This window comes from Patella vulgata, chromosome 9 (genome assembly GCF_932274485.2).
Source record: "Patella vulgata chromosome 9, xgPatVulg1.2, whole genome shotgun sequence".
NCBI lineage: Eukaryota > Metazoa > Mollusca > Gastropoda > Patellidae > Patella > Patella vulgata.
Genome location: NC_065887.2, coordinates 17,091,532 through 17,104,732, shown reverse-complemented (window position 1 = coordinate 17,104,732; position 13,201 = coordinate 17,091,532). Strand labels below are relative to the sequence as shown.

The 13,201-nt window shown below is 36.6% G+C and overlaps 1 long non-coding RNA gene across 1 annotated transcript; it reads left to right on the top strand.

Annotated features, from left to right (window-relative positions):
- Positions 1–2,475: 2,475 nt before the first annotated feature.
- LOC126832040 (uncharacterized) lies at positions 2,476–7,030 on the top strand. Its single transcript, XR_007684488.2, has 3 exons — positions 2,476–2,582; positions 4,911–4,999; positions 6,709–7,030. It is a non-coding gene; the product is annotated as an uncharacterized LOC126832040 (long non-coding RNA).
- The last annotated feature ends 6,171 nt before the right edge of the window (positions 7,031–13,201 follow it).

The window sequence follows — 13,201 nt, the reverse complement described above, 5'->3', positions numbered from 1 at the left end:
TTATTATTTCGTGCACATCCTTCCTAGCGAATGTTTTCTTATTTCACTTTAAAGGCGCTAAATTTCTATTCTTTGGCACCTATAAATGGAGACAAATGGATCGCAAATGTTTAGCCCCGTTCATCTAGCCCCTTTATTACGATTCGTGTTTCAATTTTAAAAGTTTCATTTTGCCTTAAATATTGGATATCAGAAGCCCATCTTTTTCAAGGTAAGATAACAACATCAATGTTGATTTAAATTGACCAATAAGTCGTGTTTGCAATGTCGAAGATTGTGGATGATATTGAGTTAAAGACTTGCCTCCTTTAAACATGCATTATGCAAGAGCTAAATCTGATTATTGCAAGTCTTAATTTAGGCTTCAGATATTATAGAAATTATAAATTAGATCTTTATTTAAACAACAAGACCAAAATCAACTCTTTAGACCCACGGATGGCTCGGCTACTGCTCGGATTTAAATAGGATTTCACTAATTGATTAATTCAGATAAGGGGTAACCTGATGAAAATACGTCTGTTAGATCGAGGCTAAATGATAGAGTGTACTTAGCGAGGCCGCTGTAAAGCGTTTCCGTATGCCATTGAAAACTTTACTTGATAATCGAGATATGTAGGTGGAGTTAACGCCTGTCAATCAAACGATCAGCGACGGTGAAGACACAATTCGCTACCATTTCTAGGCAAATATTACAACGATGATAACTATGTTCAGAATAAAGTAATTTGACTGAATATTTCAATATATTCTACTGGCATCATCTACTTTTGAACTGTTATAGCAAGAATGGCCAACTCTCTATACAAATCTCCCATAATGTATCTTTAATCTGTTTTCAGTTTAAAATATGCTGAAACTAGGAAAGATAGACCTTTATCCTGCAATCTTCCCGTCTATAAACATATTTCTACTAGAAACAGACGGGGATAGAAGAGTTTTATTAAGAATTTGAATTTATGTGCGAACAAATTGACGCACGGTATGGTATGTAAACTGTTGTCCACCCCTGTATTAGAGGAACCCGTATAAAAGCAAATCATTTTTTTTATCAGGCGGGCGGCGAAACCCAGGACACTTGTGTACATGACAAACCTACATAACTAAAGCGCACGTGGTGAGCCATACGGCCACCAAACCCACCGGGTCGGGTTCAGAGAGTGTTTAAGTTGGACTGGTTCAAAAGGACCTGGACGGTGGCGCCAATTTTTTGAAGTTATTTCCATCGGCAATAAACCATGAGCACGTTCATCATACGACAAAATTCAATTGATAGAAAGAAGATGCCATATCTAGTGTTGCGCACAAGACTCGCCACTGCTGTTGTGTAAACAGATGTGCCGTACTTGTCCTGAAACCAAGAGAATTGAATTTACACAACAAAGTGTGTTAAAGTTCATAAATACAGAATAATCTGTGCAAAGTTTGCATGTGAATTGCTTGTTACGCATGAGCTAAAAAGGTGAGATCCCTTGTCTGTGATAAATATTGTGTTTTTCCTCCTCCATCTTCCTGTTTAAATGTCTATTAAGATATATCATGTCACTTCTCTGTAAATTTTAACCAGATTTAGTTATATTTAGTCTGGGAACACCTAGATTGGTTGACAAATACCAAAGTAATGTTATACAACACAGTCAACATGGTTTTATGTGCAGCTATCACACTCATGGCTTTGTTTCATTAATTACTCTCACTGTCCTTTGTAAAGTCATTACTGTGCACATCAAATGTTATATAATTATGGCATTCTAATCGAATGTTGTGTGAACACATCTCCGGTGCTAAAATATACCCTTTAAATTAAAATAAAATCGATGTAGTTAAATATAAAGGCAGGAAAGATATTACAATAAACTCAAATGCGGGCTTCCAAAGGGGTCGATATTAGACCCTTGTCGATTATGGTTTCTGCTGTGAATTATGTTTTGTTGGATTAAGGTATAGAATAATCGCAAAACTATAATTCATGCGTTGTCTGTTGAACGCCTGGATGTATTTATCGATATGGAAGCCTTCATTGCCAGTACTCATTAAACAGCTTCCCAAATCACAACCAGATCACCAAGATTATGGGGCGTTGGTCTACACTGCATATAGTCCTTATTATTAAAACATCGTTTCATTCCTTCCCTTTATTAATTTCTCACTTTAGCATACCATGGGAAGGACTGTGCATTTTGTGTAGTGTCGGTTTTGTCTTCGAGTTCTTGTTGACGCTATTCCGTTACTGTATACATTGGTGATTGTCCAGTGTCACATCAGCCTCTGTGAGCACCCGAATATAACCTATTCAAAGTTGACGCTTTGATTGTAAGCCAAAAGAACAAACTGGTTGCTTACATGACATCGGGAACATTTCTGGGTTTTTGTGTAATTATATTTTTAAGCATGGAATACTTATCTTCTATCAAAGTGAAAGAAAGTGAAAGCTAAATAAACAGTCTAATTGCATAAAAATGTGTGTCTTAAAGCTGACATTTGTTTTAAATATATCACGTGACAATAAGAGGACTATATATAAGACCCATATCACGTCACCTGGAACAGTTTTGAAAAACTAAGGAGGATTTATGTAACAGGTAGGTTGTGTGATTTTAAGTTAAACTGTATATTGTTATACCTTTAAATTTTGAAATGAGATTTAACGTTTGGTGAAAACGGGCATGTCATGCAGTGAGCTCTCGGGTAAATTTTGTCCGAACAGCAGGGTTTCCGCCTACTCTTTGTCGAATCCCACGGTTCTTTTACACGAGTGGGCCTTTCCGAACGATTAGACACGTGTACTTTGGTATCGGCATATTTGTGCGTAATTTGCATTTTTCGGAAAATATCAAATTTTCTACGCCACTCTAATTATTTAATATCAACGGCAAATAACTTTCCGGTTTGAATTCAATCGAATTAAATAGGGGCATATCAAAAGAGTTTAGCGGAACTTTAAGATGGCACCAGCGTGTTTAAAGGAGTTAAAGAAAAAAACAAAGTCTAACTAAAACGGCCAATACATTTGGACAAAACGAACACAACTTTTGGTCAATTGGCCATAACGGCTATGCAAAAAATCAAAAAGATCAATTAAATATTTGTTTTTATAATAAGAATCCACATTTAATCGTTTTGATTTAGGACAATTTTGGCTGTTTTGATTTACGTCCGTTTTGACCAGTTCTAGTGTGTATCGTTTGCAGCGGCTGGTGAATGTTGCGAAAGAACGGAATTTAACCAATCTGGACTGATGTTCCTATCAGTGGTTTAACTTTAAGACTATTGTAGTTTGCACGGGATTAATACCCCTTCAAATGACGATCAGAGACTTTAAATTAGATTCAGTGTGGCGTTTTTCATTCTAAATTCAATCCGAATAAACTGTTATGTGACGCACCGTTTTTAAACCGGGAAAAACCAATCCGAATTCCGGAGGCCGGTCTACGGATTTCGAATTGAATGCGCGTGTAGTGTGAACGCAACTTTTGAAAGTTTTCTAAATCATTCCCATCTAATATTTTGACTAAATACCGTAGGAAGTTTTGCCTTGATGATACTTTTTCAGATTTATCCAAAGAGAAACGCTCCGCGCTTTGGTCAAGGGTATATCCATTTTCGATTCATTTGGATTTATTCATCTTTAAACGGCAAAATTCGACATTTTGAATTTGCTTCTAGAAAATTTAAAAAAGATTGTTTTAGGGATGTCGGGACATTAGCTTGACGAACTGGTGTAGATACTGGTTATCACGCACTCAAAAAAAATATAAAAACACTTTTTTGCTTCTTCAGAATGAGAATTTTCTTCCGCATCTTTTCATCTGGTTGTCTTATTTCTAAGCCAATAAAAAATTGTTTTATAGATATTATTTCAAAATGTCGTATATGGGGTGTTCCAAAAGAAAAATTATATATATTAAGAGCGAAAATGTTGTATTTTCTTGACAAAATCAACTTTGTGTCTAACCAAAGCATTACAATCAAAGGAAATATAACCAGTATTGTTTTATGGTTAAATACGTATTATTGATATTATTGTTGAGTCTGTACTGTGTGAAATCTATGAAATTTGAGAAGGTAAAGGCGAATTTTTTCCTGAGCTAGTCTTTGCTGTATAAAATTACAAATAACTACCTTTCACTCCTTATTTCTGCACTAGATGTTGAGCTTGATAAGTGCGGATAGATACATGCTGTTTTAATAGCTAACCATACATTTTGTACAGAAATATTTAAGAAAAGCTTCAGAAATACGACATTTTAGATAGGACTTTTTGACGTGACGGTTTTATAAGACATTTTGATTCTTTGATTCTTGGCTCTCCTAGACAATTTCACAAAATCCAGATGCGACCTTTTGACTCCCCACCAACGTTATGTCCTTTCCAATGTCAAAATATCCATCAAATACTATCTTGTTATGAAATATATTTGGTAGACCAAATCAGGTAATGTTCTCCCCTCGGTCTTCGGGGTATTGGGGGATGTTTATTCCATATTTTGGAAGGAAATTAACACCAGGGTCAGTCTATGACGTAAAGAAATTAGGGGTTATAAAAGAGGGTGTTGAGCGAAATTCGTTAGAGCTCACCCAGTTTGGCAGAGCAGCCATCAAAAGCTATATTTACACACTTTATTAAGAACGAGGGACATTGGTGCCAGGCGGCTTTAATAATGAAGTTGTACAAACGACTTAACCTGTAGTTGTAATTTCGATCACGGAGAAAACACAACAAAGAAATCTAGTAGTACTACTCAAGTCCACTTGTGAATGTTTATTAATCAAGAGAAAAGGGGAAACTTCCTAAATATTAATGTCATTTCAGAAAACAAAACGTGTATATTTAATTGTCTAGATGACTTAATATTAATTATGTGTTTTTAGACACGTACGTTATTTTATGATTTACGGTCTTTTTGCAGGACGAATTGTGTCATAATGCAAAGCCTTGTCTTTTTACTCTTGGTTGGTTTTGTGACAGCAGCGGTGATCTCCAACATCCAAATAAACGGTAAGCACAACATAAATAAATATATATATATTAATATTCACAGGCACAATTAATGACGGGCGGTCCTACTCGTGATAGTGCATGCTTACTCTTTCATGTCCCGGAACATTTTGATTTACCGATCTAATCATCTTTTACGTAAATGATGTCATATGTAAAATCCAGGCGCGTGTCCAGACGTTGGGGTGGGGGGGGCAGATCCTCCCCTGCTCGCACAGAGCCTATTTTATCGATATAACGTCGAACAAAGATGCGAATTATTGCCGCCGATTTCGCCTTACTCCACTCACATCCGATACATGTACGTTTGCATCGAAATGAGCATACACCCCTAGATCAAGTCATCTCCGATTTGCCCAATAGAAATGCATGTAAAAGAATCCTTGACAATTTGATATAGAAGAGCAATCGGAAAATCAGAATTCTCATCTCCAGGAAAACACACGAAACCATAGTAACCTTAGTGTACCTTCGAAATGGCCGAGATGCTTTATTTCATTTCCTCCCTGTTGATACATTTCTCAAGGCTACGATCAACGACTGTTTGTTGTTAGTATTTACACCCAATTGTAGTCAGTTATAATCATGATCATTTCAATCAGTTGATTATACAGCCAAGGGGATATTTCTACCGATTGTCTTTTAATCATTCTCTAAGGCTATCAAACCATCAGTGGAGCAAATCAATATATAGCAACATGTAAACAACGATGGAATGGAATGGCATAAAACAGTGTTTAAACATACATTATGCAAGAGCTAAATCGGCCAATTGCAGGTCTTTTTTTAAGCCTGAAATGTTATCTAAATTACTAATTAGACATTTATTAACTTATCCAGATCATATTCAACTGTCGATGTCATCGCTAGTCTGCAATATTTACTGGATTATAATCCGATCTGCTGCTCAACTAGCATTCATGATTAAATCAAAAAATGGATAATCGTGACTATGTTTTATTATCGCACCGACTTTAGTAATGTTGATCGAGGCTAGGCCCAAAATTCAGTTGCTAAATTCTCGGATCAGAGTGGATCAATTTGCCTAAAATTTTCAGCAAATACCCTATAATTACATTATCTAGTTTTTAACTATTATAGTGACAACTGCCAGCTCTGTATCTGATCCCCCATGATATATATATCTTTAAGGTTTTGAGACTGGTATGCAATTAGTTTACTTAATAGTGCACGCAGCGATTCCGCCTTCTTTTCTTTGACTTAAAACTTAGAGGTCCCGTGTTCATCGGGATTTTTCGGCGTGGGTCCCCCTTGTCAGTGGTGCAGGACGGAAGGCCTGGCAAGGGACAAAGTATTGCCGTTCAGATCGGGCGAAAACCCGAGGTGCTGTGTACACATTGGCGTGCACGTAAAAGAACCATTGACAGCTGGAATTCGACATAAGAGTAGGTAGTAGCGCTGCTGTCCGGGCAAAATTTCTCTCGTAGACCGCCTCCATTATCCCAGTCGGAGCAGAATAGTCGAACGTTATACCTCATTTCATTTCATTTGCAGAACAGTAGGACGTTAAACACTAGTTCAGTTCATTTCGTGGAGCAATAAGTGGGAATTGCGGCCATGATGGAATTCGAAGTTGGGAATTCTAGTTTAAGCCGATTCCCAAAGTAGTGAACTGTGGGTATTATAGGTAAGGGAACTACAATAAACTTTTGAAGTATACTTTTCACCAACCTCAATTTCATTTTCAGAGGAACCGTGCTCTACTGGTGATGCCTGTAACAACAGTTCATTCGTCAATATAATCTCCACTACAAAACACTGTTGTCCGAATGAAACAACCACGATGAGTTCATCAAACTTAGTACAAAATGGTCAACTTATCATTGAATGTAAATGTCGCTACGATAGTCTATTAGCCCAACCCAGAACCCTTGGTACTTGGAATCAAAGATGGCTGGGTTTCGACACAGGGGCTGGAAATATATTCAGTGAATTTCCGTATATTCTGTGGAGGAGAAAATAATTTGAGGATACCTTTGTATTTAAAATAATAATTTGAGGAAAAATTGACGACCGAGTTTGTTTTCTATATCGATATAATAAAGAAATGGAACTTCAGAATCTGTTTACCGCGTTACCTACATTAAACAATTAGGCTAGTATTCAGGTAAGCTACAGTGTTTGACAGGGCCGGGTCTATAAAGGGGGCAAAGGTTAAAAAGCAATTTATATCACTTTGGCCTATATTACAAACTGAAAAATGTACTCAATTTTTTTCTAATAGTCAATAAAATTGAGCAAAATAGAACCACACGAATTCTTTATAACCTAACTTATCAAAAAAAAAAAAAAAAATGCGGTTGATCGTTCAGTGCAGTTGACTTCTTTATTTTTCATGTAATATACTTTTTATGTATATGCACCCTACGCCACCCCCAATTATTCTAGATCCGGCTCTTGTGGTAGTAAAACTAGGTGGACAGATTCTGAAATCGCCCCACCCCAACCATCGTGTTATTTCGTTCTGTATTTTCACTTTGTACTAATATTGGTGAATATATCCTGTAGATGTCGGCTCTTCCGCGATTACTTGTTGCCTACAGTTGCAATCGGGGTATAGCTGAATCAGTGCACATTCTGACCAGCTACAGTACAGCGAAATTCTGACTTCTGTATGTAATGAGGTAAAATGTCAGATTCTTTTGTGTAACAATGCGGGTGAGCTCCGTCCATTTCTATTATAATTACATGTCACGTTCTGCCAATATGTGGTTTTGTTTCCTGAGCATAATTAACCTAATCGTTATGTGATTTAATTAAAACACTCTCTGTGTTACAGTGGTGTCTGGGAACACTCATCGGCAAAACTGATTCTCACGTATGTACTTTGTTTGCAAGGAAAATAAATCATTAAAAATGATACATCGTTGTCCGTGAGCATCTCGTAAAAATAAACGATAGAGAGAGAGAGAGAGGGGGGGGGGGATTAACGCCCACTCGACACCGACACATACTAGGTCATTTAGGGGACTACATATGGTTCAATTTTATTTAATAATTCGCTTGCGTGTAAGGGTCTTAAGCAGGCCCAGGAGAAAACCAACCAGGTTTGACAGGCCATCTTACTCCGTATTGTGTACAAGCTGGGAATCGGAACCACGTCACTTGACTCAGTGTTACACATTATGATCTAATGCGCACGCGTTAAACCATACAGCCACCCAGCTCCCTAAACCAAGCCACTTGACTAAATGACACTAATGATCTAAAAGCCATTCAGCCACCATGCCCCCAAACCAAAACTAAATGTTATCTTTGTCAGGGATTGTTACAATTCGGTAGTCTCTTCGGACAATTGACCTGGTAGATCGCCAATGCAATTCATCAGAAGTTTTAAGAAAGTCCCCGCACCTCATCAAAAGGCACACCGGAGATATTTCTTTTTCAATTTCGACAAACTATATTTGGGATGGAAATAAACATAATTTATCTTATTTATTATTTCTATGGTGCAATTCGAGAATTTTGCTCGGACAACTTCCTTTCCGTCTTCTCGTCTTCGATCTCCAACACCATTAAGTGTTCTTTTTATGTACACTGATTATCCTCGCTTCTACTGGGGTGGTGAATGGCCGTATGGTTAGCGCGTGCGCGTTGTATCATAAGGTCTGTCATTGAGTCAACTGGAGTGGTTTTCGATTCAGCGGTTGTACGCGACAAGGAGTAGGGTCGCCTGTCCAACCTCGTTGGTCTTCTCCGGGTCCTCCGGTTTCCTCTTACAGCTATAGACCCCTACGCGCAAGCGAATTATTGAAATATAATTGAACCATATGTGTTAGTGCCGAAATAACCTGGTTTGTGTCGAGTGGGCGTTACTCTCTCTCTCTCTCTCTCTCTCTCTCAAAAATAACATTTGAACAATTTAATTGATTTATTGATAACGTATATAAATATAAATAGGAATCTGAATTGATGCTCTTGGATTTCTTTCAATCTTTTACTTCAGAAAGTGGAAACTGAAAGCGTCGCTCTGGCTCCCAGAGCAGGATAACTCTACTCCGGCCTTTTTACTCGACAGTTTCATTGACGCATGCGAGCAGATATGTAATAGGGTTGGCCATCATCCAGGGCTAGATCTAATTCTTAAGGCCAACTCAAGATTTCGTCATGGTCGCTGAGATGTAAATATGGTTAGGGTTAGGATCTAATTCTTAAGGCCAACTCAAGATTTCGTCATGGTCGCTGAGATGTAAATATGGTTAGGGCACGCGGCTATTGGCGAGATTGTAGATTAGGGTAAGCTTTAGGTATAAGTACAGGGTTAGGGTTATGTTGGGATTAGCGCTAGTCCATTTACAACTCGTGACCTTTGACCAAACTTGAAGTAGGCCTTATGAAATAGATGTAAACACTTTCCAGTAGTTTTGGGATGTTAATTTTCGATTAGAAAAGAATTCTTCCTGAAAAGTAATTAAAGTGGACCTTTTTGGTCTAGGTGTTATAAGTGTTAACATAAAACATCACAGCAGTAGAAATGATTTAGCTCCTCTTGAGATTTCGAACAGTAATTTAGTGGGACTGTTTCATGTAGGCGTTATAAATCTAAAAAAGTACAACAGCAGATTGGTTTGAGACACTTCCATAAGATATAAATCGCCTTATTTTAGAAATGAGTTTATGAATTTTTGGAATCCTGATTCTTCCTGAGTGTGTATGACAGCTGGCTGTGTGACAACAACGGCACCTATATATCAAAAATTGAAAAACATAAATAAAACAATATATATAAATATATATATATATATATATATAACATCACTAAAGACAACAAAATCAAACGTCAAAATTCAATAACAAAAGTGGTCTTTAGTGGTTTCATAATCAAGGGGCATAACTCCGAGCATGGTGGGGGTTATAGTATTCATAGTTAAATTTCCAGTGGGGTTCCAATCGTATCTGTAATTTCCCTTGTTAACGAAATTGCGAGGGGAGGTGTGTGGATGGTGCTCCCTGTGAAGACGAACATTTACGCTCTAATATTTTACCCTGACAGCGGGCTAACTTTAATTTCGAATTCCAACTGTGAAAGGTGCTCAATGTGAAAACCATTGGTGCCCTGCATCACTGAAAAAGGGAAGCCCCGCTGGAATATCCGAGGAACTTTCTCGGTTAATACCGGGGTCGAACCCAGGACCCCACGTTTGTCTGCGACATCATTCTCGGTTAAAGCGGACGTTCAATAACGTTCAATAACAGTGGATTCATTGGATTAATAATCTTACCTGGTCCCTGTGTGACGACGGCTGGTTGAACAACAAGTGGTGTTGTTTTGCTTCTATGCGTGTGTCGATATCCAAAAAATGCAACTAATACGAAAATAACACAAAAGCCAACTACCAAAACCCTGCAAACAGAAAATGAAATACCGATATGAATGATATGAAAAAAATGTGGTTTATTGTCCTACTTTTCAACACTAACCGGGTTAAAGAGCGAGAGAGGGAGAGAGAGAGAGAGAGAGAGATGGGTTTTAACGTCCACTCGACACAAACTAGGTCATTTCAAGACCAACATATGGTTTAATTTTATTTACATAATTGGCTTGCGCGTAGGGGTCTTTAGCAGTGGGAGGAAACAGGACCGGGAGAAAACCCACGAGGTTGGACAGGCGACCCTACTCCTTGTCACGTACAACCGGGGATTCGAAACCACGCCAGTTGACTCAATGACAGGCCTTATGATACAGCGCGCACGTACTAACCATTCGGCCATCCCCACCCCACACTAACCGGGTTAATGAAGACGCTCTGTACTCTGTGTATGAGCGAAATGTTGCTCCTCATCCAGTTCCAACTATCAAGGGTCCCATCCCAACAACTAGATAGTTTGTTTTTTTGCCCGCAAATTAAATCCATAATAATTTTTTGTCGCGAGAACCAGAAATGTTTGAGTAACTATTTCTTACTGGATAATTGATTATTGTATTCATTCAAACGTATATAATTTAGTATTCAATTTAAGATTTAAAAATCAGCTTACCAGAACCACCAATAATTAATAATTCCACAATCTACTTTGTATAAAGTACACGACAATGCCGTCTGAAATTATATTAATCAGAATTCATGGTAACTGCAACACATTAATTCTTTATAGTTATATCCCCACTCACCTCTTTATCAAAGCTAACATAGAATATATTATTGCCATACAATATACAACTGTGATAGAATATATTATTAAATATATTTTTGCCATAAAACATACAATTGTGATAGAATATAATATTATTAAATATAATATACCAATGGGATAGAATATATTATAAAATAAAATATAAATAATTATTATATATTATTGTAGTAAAATATACCATTGTGATAGAAAATATTATTAGATTGAATATAAATAATTATTAAATATATTATTGTAATAAAATATACCATTGTGATAGAATATATTATTAAATACATTATTGTGATAAAATATACTATTGTATTAAAATATATTATTTTTATAAATGTATAATTATGATAAAATATATTATTGCGATAAAATAATATTGTGATAGAATATTATATGTTATTATGATAAATATATTTTTGCTGTAATACATATTATTATTATTATGATAAAATCGCCAGTGTTTCAATTCTTCTACTTTTACCAATGCATACAAGATTTTTTATTTCTATGCCAAGTCTAAAAACAAATCCAAACAATTTCATTCCTGGCAAATAACACCATTTCTATATCAATCCATATAACACCATTTGATTTGTATTTCCTAGCAAAGAACATAATTTTATTTCTACATCCAAGTAAAGAACACAGTGTTATTTTCTACACCCTGGCAAATAACCAATAATCTTTTTTTCCCAAAAGTTGATCTCCTATAATAATAAACTTAACTGTATATTTATCCCAAAATATTAGAACACTTGGGTTTTTAAAGATATAATGTCAGTAATTGAGAATCAAAGTTTAATTTTCTTACCGGTATATTAATATATAAGTATAAAAGACACACGAGTCTATTCCATATAGAAGCCATTTTGTATTATTCTACTACTACTGTAGTATGACATGTACTATAGTGCAGTATGGTCACTTATAAATATTACGGACGATAAAAAGTTAAAGGCGTTGAAAGTTATGTATCACTACTGTGTACACCATATAATTAATTATGTAACAAGTTAATCAATCATTAATGCGGAACTATTGTTCCCGTATCTATTGTGGCTGACCTTGTATTGTATTAAATATTAATCCATTCTTCCATGACAACCGTTAATGTATATGAAATGAAATAAAATGGGGTTTAACGTCTTACTGTTCTGCTCCTAAACTGGGCTAACAAAGACGAGCATGCGCCATACAGTGTGCTATGAGGGAAAATTTTGCCCGGGCAGCGGCGCTACGGCCTATATACTCTTATATCGAATTCCAACTGCCAAGGGATCTTTTACGTGCACGCTAATGTGTACACGGGACCTCGGTTTTTCGTCCCATCCGAACGACTAGACAGCTGCCCTTGTCAGGCCCTCCGTCCTGCATCACTGACAAGGGGAAATCACGCTGTATATTTCCCATATAGATTTATAAGAAGCAGTTGCTCATTAGAATTAAATGTGTTGAGATCTAAATATGTTCAAAATAAAACTAACAGTTTACCCGGCATCCGCGTTGCATGGTTACAGCTGAAATCGAAGTGGTCTAACTTGAGATACGAACCTGTGCAACGCCGGGAAAAAATAATTATGGAATAAAAAGATATACATGTATAGACAAAGAAAAGGGTTAAACTGGAACCCTAGCTGTATATTTCATAATCGATCTTTCGTGGCGGATTTACCCGCTGTTGATGATTTGTGGACTCAAAATGAGATTTTTCATCATCAATAACGATGTTGAATTGTGTTTCTGACTCTGCACCTACATGTACATACTTATTGTGATTTTTTTTTTCTTTTCTTTTTTGCCACAATAGGATATTGCAATTATTGTCCAATGGGAATTATAAATTCGTATTTTCAGCATTCTGAAGCAATGGCCTAAGAAATCCCTCTCTAGGTCTAATCAAACGAAACACTGAGAGTAGTGTGATTTTCAGGGGGGGGGGGTGGAAAGTTTGTTATACTTGTTCAATCGAGTAGAAATTTAACAGCTTCCTTGATCGATTATAAAGAATTTGTTATGTGGTCTTTACCCTGCCACTTTCATTGAGAGTTATTTCCC